Raw genomic sequence first — 9,186 nt, forward strand, 5'->3', positions numbered from 1 at the left:
GACCAATATGACCATCACTAGCATTGGAGGAGGTGAGCCCATCCCAGTTAGAGGAGTTGCTAGCATGGAGCTCACCATTGGAAGCAAGACTCTAGCTATAGCATTTTTCATTGCTGATGTGTAAGGTAGTTATGACTTGATATTTGGTCGTGAGATTAGATCCATTCCAATCATTATGTGCCTTCTAGCTTCCACCAATTTCTTAATGGGTTGGAAACGTTGTTGAGATTGTGCATTCAGATTCATTGGTTGATATAGCCACAACTGATGCTCCCATGTTTAAGGGGCATGATGTTATTACTTGCTTATCTGGTAGAGATCTTTCTAGCTTTGAGTTTATTAGTGTTACTAGGCAAGGTTTTGTTCCTATATCCTTGAAGCCAACTGATAATCAACTCAATATCATCATGTAATTTTTGTTATTAATGGATGTTAATGTTGAATGGTTAAAAGATTATGTTTACAGTATCAGGCTAATAAGACCGCTGCATGTGAAGCTATTGATGATTTGACGAGCATGATAAGTTGGGCCAAGGTTTCACATTGGTCGACCATTTGGAACAAGTTGACATTAGGGATGGCTCTATGCCTCGGCTGACGTTTATAAATCAAAACTTGGAAGCTGATTACAAACTTGAGTTAATTGTGCTTCTTAAGGAATATGTTGATTTGTTTTGCATAGAATTACATAGAGATTCCTGGATTGGGCCGAGAGCTTGTTGAGCATCGACTCCCCATTAAGGATGGTTAGGCCTTTCAAGCAACACGCTTGTCAATTTAATTCTACAATTTATGATCAGGTTAAAGAGAAAATTAATCGGCTCTTACAAGCGAGGTTTATTCAGCCATGCAGGTATGCAGAGTGGGTCTCTAAAGTTGTGCTTGTTGAGAAGAAGGATTCTATGAAGATTAGAGTTTACATTGATTTTAGAGACCTGAACAACCAAAAGATGAATATCCTATGCCTATAGCCAATATGCTCATCAATGATGCTTCAGGACATTGAGTTATTAGTTTTCCTGATGGCAATGCTGGTTACAATCAGATTTTCATGGCTAAAGAAGATATGTCTAAGATGGCTTTTATTTGTCATGGCTTTGTTGGTCTCCTTGAGTGGCTTGTGATTACATTTGGCTAAAGAATGTAGGTGCTATTTATCAAAGAGCTATGAATTTGGTTTTCCATGATCTAATTGGGGTGATTATGGAGGTTTATATTAATGATGCTGTGATTAAATTAGCTGCCCATAAATCTCATTTTGCTGATTTGTGTCTTGCTTTTGAGAGGATGTGCTGCTATAGATTGAAGATGAACCCACTTAAATGTGCTTTTGGAGTATCAACTAGAAAGTTCTTAGGCTTTATAATTCATGACAAAGTGATGAGGTCGTTGTCCCGATCTTCACGATGTAGGATCTTGACCTTGATAACTTGTCGAAGAACGGCGGATAACTTGTTGCAAGAAGCGATAACTAGTACAACCTGATGACACACATAGGAGCCAACCACTGTCTCTCTACGGCAGCCGGAACCAAGGATTCGCCCAATCACACTCTCAAACAACCAACCTATGCAACCTAAACACAAAGATCAGGAGCAAGGATTGGGTGCCGATAACGCGGCCGCTTCTGTAATCTCCACAAGGGAAAACACAAGAGCAAAGGGGTAGAGAATCTCTCTATGGTTTTGTTAGCACACAGCTAAACAAAGTGGTCTGTATTCTAATTATCAAAATCTTAGTTTGCAATGAGTCTTAGGGGATATTTATACTAGCAACATCCCTGCTAGATAGGTGTAAACTCGAGATAGAAATGAAAAGACTAAGAATGTGAAAAGGCCTCCACAAAATGGCTTCTGAAGTGGGAACAAGAGGATGTTGGTATTCTGGAACAGCTATCAGTATTTTGGCAATAACTCCAACTTGAGAAGTCCAAATGATGTACCGTTGGATGCGTTGGAAAGTTAACTTGATGATCTTTCCAACCATATATCCCATGCACCATGACACATTGTAGATTAGTATAGTTTTGAACAAAGATTTGCACCAATTTCCTGACGTGACAGACTTGGACTTCTAGAAGAGTCTTCAAAAAACTGACTCTATCTCGAGCACAATGTATCCAAAATATATGGAACTTCTTGCATTGAAAAGTAGACTTCTTAAGCTTTCCAAAATGTCCTCATTCACCTTCATAGCTTTCGGGAATCAAACGTTATAACATGTTCTTTAGAGTGGTTCGTTCGAATGTCTGAACCATCAGCACTGAACTAATCGGGCGTCCGAACATGCTGGTTCGATTCCTCCTTATTGGGCCAATCTTCATGGTCAATTTCATCCTTTTCTTCATATGTATTCCTGATTATAATCAACATAGAACACTTAGGTAGTATAACATTCTCAGAAGTATTAAAATTGAAATCAATTAGGAATGAATTCACCTGCTCTTGTAGTTTCTTGGTATGACTTCTTGTAAGTGGCCCTTGAATTGTATCTTTTAGGTTGGATGGTGGATGATTGACATGAGAAAGATCATGCATGGTTGGGATGTCCTCATCATCCTCCCCCTCTTGAAAAGGAGTCGACCTCGATGACTCTGAATCTTCTAGTCCAAAGAATGGTGTTAAGTCAGCAACATTGAAGGTTGTGCTAACACCATACTCTTCAGGAAGTTCAATCTTGTAAGCATTATCATTGATCTTGGCCAGCACTCTGAATGGGCCATCTCCTCGTGGCATCAACTTAGATTTGCGCTTCTTTGGAAAACGGTCTTTATGAAGGTGTATCCAAACTAGATCTCCTGGCTCAAATGTCACCTTCTTGCGATGCTTGTTTGTCCATGCAGCATAGTACTTGGATCTCTTCTCAATTGCTTCTTTGGTCTTCTCATGAATCTTCTTGACAAAGGATGCACGCTTGGACGCTTCCAGGTTACTTCTTTCCTACAAAGGTAGAGGAAATAGATCGATCGGAGCAAGTGGTTTGAAACAATATACAACTTCAAATGGACATATATTAGTTGTAGAGTGTACTACCCTGTTGTAAGCGAATTCCACATGTGGCAAGCACTCTTCCCATTCCTTCAAGTTCTTCTTTATCAAGGCTCACAGCAGCATAGAGAGTGTTCTATTCATTTATATATGCTTAATATGCGTGTACTATAAATATATTATTGTATCAGCATAAAATATGCATTGAAAAACCTATTATTATTATATAAAAACAATAAATAGAACCGAAGAAATGAACCAAAAAAAAGAAACCCTTTAACACCGGTTAGTAATACCAACCGGTGTTAAAGGGTCCTGCAACGTGGCAACCCTGGCAGGAACCTTTAACACCGGTTTGTATTACCAACCGGTGTTAAAGGGGGGACTTTAGCCCCGATTCACCGGACTGGGACTAAAGGGTGGGCCTTTAGTCCCGGAAGGGCAGCACCGGCTCGGGAACCGGGGCAACAGGCCCTTCCCAATCGGTGCTAATGCCCCAACATGCAGCAGTGCAAGTGGTGGAAAACAGCAGCATGGTTCCAAGCTTTGCCCATAACATCTTCCAAAAGTAGCTCAAAAACTTGGTGTCACAGTCTGAAACAATCGTCTTGGGCATGCCATGCAACCTTACAATATCCCTGAAAAATAGAGAGGCTATGTGGGAAGCATCATCGCTTTTATGACAAGGTATAAAATGTGCCATTTTAGAGAATTGATCAATAACAACAAAAATTGAGTCCATCCCCCTCTTTGTTCTAGGTAAACCCAAAACAAAATCCATGCTAATATCTTCCCAAGAAACACTAGGAATAGGCAATGGAGTATATAAACCATGGGGGTTCAGTTTTGACTTAGCTTTGTGACAGGTGACGCATCTTTGCACAAGTCGTTGAACGTCTCTTCTCATCTTTGGCCAGTAGAAATGACTAGCATCTCATAGGTCTTTCTCCATCCAAAGTGACCCATCAGTCCACCTAGCTTACATTTTCAGGAGTCGGCCAATCCATTATTGCTTGCACCTTTGATTCATCAACCTGAATTCCTAAACCTGAAACAATAAAACCAAGAAACACAACCTCTTCTGTACAAAATGTGCACTTCTCCATGTTAGCAAATAATTTGTCTTTTCTAAGTATGTCCTAAACTTGTTGAATATGAGCAGCATGTTCCTCCAATGTCTTGCTATAAATTAGTATATCATCAAAGTAAACAACAACAAATTTTCCAATGAAGGCGCACAAGACATGGTTCATTAATCTCATAAACATGCTAGGTGCATTAGTCAAACCGAAAGGCATAACTAACCATTCATACAGCCCAAACTTTGTTTTAAAAGCAGTTTTCCATTCATCTCCAATTTTCATTCAAATTTGATGGTAGCCATTTCTCAAATCAATTTTAGAAAATATCATAGATCCACTCAATTCATCAAGCATATCATCTAGCCTAGGAATAGGATGACGATAACGAACAATGATGTTATTTATGGCTCTACAATCTACACACATCCTCCATGAACCATCTTTCTTTGGCACCAAAATCATAGGAACAGCACAAGGACTTAAACTTTCATGCACATAACCTTTATATAAAAGTGCTTGTACTTGCCTTTGAATCTCCTTGGTTTCTTCAGGGTTGGTGCGGTAAGCTGGACGGTTTGGAAGTGTAGCTCTAGAAATGAGATCAATTTGATGTTCAATGCCACGCAAGGGAGGAAGTCCAGCAGGTGTTTCCTCTGGAAAGACATCTCCATATTCCTGCAAAATATGTGTAACAATACTAGGGATAGATGTTAGTCGTTAGCTGAAAGCAATGTGTCTTTGCACACAAGTATGTTTGAATACTTGTTCTGGGTTTCTCCTCACTTCTCTCATTTCAGATTTGGTGGCTATCATCACTAAGTTCTTTCGCTCTCTTTTATTCTTTTCTCTCATATTCGGCTTGTGGCTCTCACTCTCCGATTTGTGGAAGGCACTCAAATTGTTTTTCTCTCCTTCTTTTGCACTCTCATTCCTCACTTTAGAACTCTTTTGCAAGTGCTCAGCCAGAATTTGTTGTGGTGTCATGGGTTTAAGAATCAACTCCTTGCCCTTCCACTTGATGGTGTATTGATTGGTTCTACCACAGTGTAGAGATGATCGATCATATTGCCATGGTCTTCCCAACAGCATGTGACACACTATCATAGGCACCACATCACACTCCATGGTATCAATATATTCACCGATCTTGAAAGGAACTTTCATTCTTTGTGCAATCTTAATAGAACCTGAATTATTAAGCCATTGCACATGGTATGGATGAGGATGTTTTAGCAACTTCAAACTAAGTTTTTCAACCTTTTCTTTGCTAGCAAGATTGTGGCAACTTCCTCCATCAATGATTACCTTCACAACCTTATCTTGCACTTTAGCTCTAGTCTGAAAAAGATTGTGCCACTGTCCATTTTCAGTATCATTCAGTTGCACACTCAAAATCTGAGTTACAACAAGAGCAGCACTAGATTCAAATTCACAAATGTCCTTCTCAAGATTATTCTCCTCTTCACTTTTTTCTTCTACCTCACTAGTAGATTCATACTCTCCTTGATCATTCACAATGATGGTTCTATTGTTTGGACACTCTCTTGCAACATGACCACGACCACCACACTTGAAGCACTGAATTCCACTACTCTTGGTGGAAGAACTCACTGAGTTTGCTGATTTGCTTTTCTCATTTGGAGCAGCCATCTCTTTGCCACTAGAAGCTCCAAAATTACTAAACCGGGCACCACCACTTGAGTTGGAGATTGTACTTTTACTTACACTACCTCTTGGTGTGAATTTGCTTCCACTTGCTGCACTCTTTGTGCTGAAAGATACTCCTCTATTAGACTTCATATATTGCTGCAATTGACGTTTAGCTTTGCTAGCTTGACGCACCAATTCAACAAGATTGCAGTATTGCTGAAACTCAACAATGCGTTGAATATTACGATGCAGCCCTGACATAAATCTTGCAATTGTTTGCTCTTCATCTTCATATACATTGGCTCTAATCATCGCCTTCTCCATCTCTTTATAATACTCATCAACACTGAGGCTTCCTTGCTTAAGATTCTTCAGCTTATCAAATAAATCACGACGATAATGTTTGGGGACAAATCTTGCCCTCAATTCTCTTTTCATTTAAGCCCATGAACGAACATCACCTTGGCCAGCTTCTTCTCTTTCATTGAGCATTTGCTCCCACCAGATTAGAGCATATCCATCGAACTCAAGAGCAACCATGGCAACCTTCTTTCGCTCAGAATAATTATGCACATGAAAAATTTTATCCACCTTCAACTCCTATGTAAGATATGTTTCAGGATTAGATCCTCCTTCAAACTTGGGCATGGTGAATTTTAACTTGCCAAACCTCTCCTCATTGGGTCGATTGCGCCCATCATTACCTCGGTGACGACGATCATCATGATAGGGCTGTTCAACCTCTTCTTCTTCATCATCTTCTTCAGTTTTTAGTTTCCTCTAGCCTATGATCTCTTCCACGATCAGCACCTCTGCCATCATTTCCATGACTGCGAAGTGGAGGTCTTCTTGCATTTGTAGCAACATGGTTTCTCTGTCTTCTTCGTTGTTCTCTTACAATTCTAGCAGCAGCTTTTTCTTATGTTTCCTCAACATCATCTCTATGTTGACTTGCATTGGCATCATTATGAGGGCGATCTTGAATGTGATTAGTGCTTGAACATTGGCTGTTAGCTTGTCCATACTTTGCTTCATCTCATTGAATTGTGTCATGGTGACACAATCTTCAATCTCAGCCATCTTCCTGTCAAGTTAGTGATGGTGTGCTAAATATATATATTTGTGGAATAGGAAAATATATGTGGAATCTCTCAATGTCACCTCTCTTACCAACCGGAAGCTTGTGCATGTTCCCTGCAGCAGATTACAGAGGACCAATGCGAGGTGGTAACCGAGAATGATGGTTGGGAGAATCCAAGATTAGTGTTTTCCTATGACGGTGGATTATTTGTGTACCTTGGTAGGGATATAATTCTTAAGGAATGCAATCTGAATTCTTGATATTTTGTAAAGTTAAACCGCATTCCCAAATAGAAGTACAATGCCTAGTGCTGACCACAAGATATGAGTGATGTAAATGGATCAAACACACACGCAAAGATACTTTCAAATTTGATGCAAATAAGGAGTATGGTTAGGATGCAAGTGTTGCAATCCAACCCAAGCAAAATTTTGCACCAAAGATAGATAACAAGCTGATTGTGCTACTTAATATAAAATTCAGAGCTTGTGCACATAAACAAACGGAACTTTCTACTCTTCCTTCACAACTTTTCTTTCCTCAATCTTTCTTCTCTTTTTTTTGAGTCTTTTCTTTCTTTCTTTTTTTTGTCACCTTTTTTTTACACAACTAAGAATAAGATCATATACAAAATTGTACAGTTTCTTTTTGGTAGAAACAAGACACAACCGTCAGCGTTCTAACTTGATAAGATCAAAATTTACGCGAAGGATGATACGGGTTTCTGAATTTTTGTTTTAGGAATTTGTAGATATATTAAAGAAGCTCAAAGGACACGCAAAGGAATATGATCAGCAACTAAAACATAGACTCTAATAGACCGAAATTTAACCAAACTCACAAGAATAACAGATTGAAACAACGGGTTGATGCAAAATATTTTTGTGGCTTTTTATTGGATAGGACGAACACAAAATATATATGTAGCTAAGGGTAAAAATCCTACCATGGCAACGAAAGCTTTGATACCAGATAATGAGGTCATTGTCCCGATCTTCACAATGTAGGATCTTGATCTTGATAACTTGACGAAGAACGGCGGATAACTTGCTGCAAGCAGCGATAACTAGTGCAACATGACGATACGCACAAGGAGCCAACCACCGTCTCTCTACGGCAGCCTGAACCAAGGATTTGCCCAATCACACTCTCAAAGAACCAACCTACGCAACCTCAACACACGAAGATCAGGAGCACAGATTGGGTGCCGATGATGCGGCTGCTTCTATAATATCCACAAGGGAAAATGCAAGAGCAAAGGGGTAGAGAATCTCTCTCTAATTTTGTTAGCACACAGCTGAACAAAGTGGTCTGTATTCTAATTATCAAAATCTTAGTGTGCAATGAGTCTTAAGGGATATTTATACTAGCAACAATCCTGCTAGATAGGTGTAAACTCGAGATAGAAATAAAAAGACTAAGAATGTGAAAAGGCCTCCATGAAATGGCTTCTGAAGTGGGAACAAGAGGCTGTTGGTCTTCTGGAACAGTTGTCAGTATTTTGGCAATAACTCCATCTTGAGAAGTCCAAATGATGCACCGTTGGATGCATTGGAAAGTTAACTTGATGATCTTTCCAACCATATATTCCATGCACTATGACACGTTGTAGATTGGTACAGTTTTGAACAAAGATTTGCACCAATTTCCTGACGTGACAGACTTAGACTTCTAGAGCAGTCTTCACAAAACTGACTATATCTCGAGCATACGATATCCAAAATATATGGAACTTCTTGAATTGAAAATTAGACTTCTTAAGCTTTCCAAAATGTCCTCATTCACCTTCATAGCTTTCGGGAATCAAAATTTATGACATGTTCTTTAGAGTGGTTGGTTCGGACGTCTGAACCATCAGCACTGAACTGATCGGGCGTCTGAACATGCTGGTTCGATTCCTCCTTATTGGGCCGATCCTCATGATCTGTTTCATCCTTTTCTTCATATGTATTCCTGAGTACATCAATATAGAATACTTAGATAGTATAACATTCTCAGAAGTATTAAAATTGAAATCAATTAGCAATAAATTCACCTACTCTTGGAGTTTCTTGGTATGACTTCTTGTAAGTGGCCCTTGAATTGTATCTTTTAGGTTGGATGGTGAATGATTGACATGAGAAAGATCATGTATGGTTGGGATGTCCTCATCACAAAGGCATAGAGGTTGATCTCAAAAGGATAGAATAAGATTAAGAATATTCAGATGCCTACATGCAAAGACTTGCAAAAATTCTTAGGAAAGGTGAACTACTTGAGGAGATTTATTGCTAACTTGTCCGAGAAGATTATTTCTTCACCCTCATATTGAAGCTGAAGGATGAAACTGAATTCACTTGGGGGAAAAAATAACAAGAAGCATTTGAGAAGATAAAGGAATATTTAT

This window comes from Sorghum bicolor, chromosome 2 (genome assembly GCF_000003195.3).
Source record: "Sorghum bicolor cultivar BTx623 chromosome 2, Sorghum_bicolor_NCBIv3, whole genome shotgun sequence".
In the NCBI taxonomy this organism is placed as follows: domain Eukaryota; kingdom Viridiplantae; phylum Streptophyta; class Magnoliopsida; order Poales; family Poaceae; genus Sorghum; species Sorghum bicolor.